The sequence below is a fragment of the Alligator sinensis genome, unplaced genomic scaffold (assembly GCF_000455745.1).
Source record: "Alligator sinensis unplaced genomic scaffold, ASM45574v1 scaffold1286_1, whole genome shotgun sequence".
In the NCBI taxonomy this organism is placed as follows: Eukaryota; Metazoa; Chordata; order Crocodylia; family Alligatoridae; genus Alligator; species Alligator sinensis.
Genome location: NW_005842606.1, coordinates 54682 through 56668, shown reverse-complemented (window position 1 = coordinate 56668; position 1987 = coordinate 54682). Strand labels below are relative to the sequence as shown.

Sequence of the window (1987 nt, the reverse complement as noted above, 5' to 3'; positions counted from 1 at the left end):
CCGCTGCCCGCCCCCCCCCCAAAGCGCAGGACCCGGGGTGGTCGCCCTGATTTCCTTCCCCCTCCCCCGGGGACAGCCCTGTATGTTGCAAACATCGCTGTAAAGATTCTAATCCTCATTGTGAGCTATTTGAGGCAGGAACCTTGCTATATGTCTTTAAAGCATCCTGAACATTGCCAGATGCACGAGGATGATAATGGTAATAATTATCACTATAGGTTTTCCTCTTTTTATGCTGTATGTGCATTCCTGGAAAATGGAGCGTAACTTGAATTTGCATAAAGGGAACCCACTTTACAGTGCAACAAATAGGGATATGTTCCAAGACCTTGACTTTACTGACTCCCAGACCCATTTCTTCCACTTTTACAAGGCAATTTTGGTATTCACCAACAGCAGACAGTACACACAAGCATAGGGTGGTGGTGAATGTTACCATAATGGGGATGGCAACTACAGAAACTCATCACAGACCATGAGCAAGGAGATCCACACACAAGACTATATTTTGGTGTGTTCCTCCCACAGTGTGCTGCACAAAGCAGCTGACTGCGGGCTTCCACCACACTGATCCAATAAGAGTGAATTTACCTTGCATATAAAGAATTTTTGGTATAAAGAGGGTCATCGCATAAGTGAATTTGCACATACAGAACCCGCATAAATCAAGGGAAACCTGTATTGTCTTAAATTACTTATGAAGTGTTCCTTGATGAAGCTGAGTATGAAGTGAGTATGACAGACAAAAAACTAGAACTCTTGGTTCCAAAATGATACCTTTTATTAGACCAACCAAGATATCGCAAGAAAACTATCCTTTTCTGCAAGCTTTTGGGATCAAAGTGAGTATGAAGCTTTTTTTTTGATGAAGGAGAGAACTTCTAGATAAATTAACTCTTAAAAAAATCAATCCTTGTCATTGCAGTAGCAAATTTAGAAATATACAGTATGGTCTCTGAGGCAAGATAGCTTACATTCTTTTGTTGCTGCTTGCAGCTTTGCTACTGCTGGACTAGGAACAGCTGCGTTAACAAAAGGAATGCAAAATTAGCACTGCTGTTGTTGGCAAAATTATCTCCAAAATTGGCTACTGTAGTTGTTAGTTGTATATCTGGCCCGCTAATACAATGACTGAAGGCAGTTCTTCAACATTGCTGTTTTTAGTCTTAGCTTGGTGGTAGCAAAGGTTTAAGAGATTTGATCTGGTAGGCCTGGGTTATGAGAACTGGCTATATTCTCCCCTGCCAGAGTACAGGGAAAGGGTCTACCAGTGAACAGGTGTTGGGAGAAGAACTTCTAGTTCTTCTCCCAACACCTTCTTCTGATACTCTTCAATGTCTTCATCAGCGACTTGGATGAGGGAGTGAAGTGTACTCTGTCCAAGTTTGCTGATGACACAAAACTGTGGGGAGAAGTGGGCACGCCAGAGGTCAGGGAACAACTACAAGCAGACCTGGACAGGTTGGACAAGTGGGCAGAAAACAACAGAATGCAGTTCAACAAGAAGAAATGCAAAGTGCTGCACCGAGGGAGGAAAAATGTCCAGCATACCTACTGCCTAGGAAATGACCTGCTGGGTGGAACGGAAGCGGAAAGGGATCTTGGAGTCCTAGTGGACTCCAAGATGAACATGAGTCGGCAGTGTGACAAAGCCATCAGAAAAGCTAGTGGCATTTTATCGTGCATCAGCAGATGCATGACGAACAGGTCCAAGTAGGTGATACTTCCCCTCTATCGGGCGCTGGTCAGACCGCAGTTGGAATACTGCGTGCAGTTTTGGGTGCCACACTTCAAGAGGGATGTGGATAACCTGGAGAGGGTCCAGAGAAAGGCCACTCATATGGTTTAGGGCTTGCAGGCCAAGCCCTATGGGGAGAGACTGCGGCACCTGGACCTCTTCAGCCTCCGCAAGAGAAGGTTGAGAGGCGACCTTGTGGCTGCCTATAAGTTCATCACAGGGGCACAGAAGGGAATTGGTGAGGTTTTA

At 45.1% G+C, this 1987-nt stretch overlaps 2 protein-coding genes across 3 annotated transcripts in view; one reads left to right on the top strand and one right to left on the bottom strand.

The window, feature by feature from the left end:
• The window catches only part of CEP97 (centrosomal protein 97), a 26866-nt gene that overhangs the window by 1154 nt on the left and 23725 nt on the right, over positions 1-1987 (top strand). The gene's annotated exons all lie outside the window — the stretch shown is intronic.
• RPL24 (ribosomal protein L24) overlaps positions 1-1987 on the bottom strand; it is an 11838-nt gene that overhangs the window by 5512 nt on the left and 4339 nt on the right. The window lies entirely within an intron of this gene.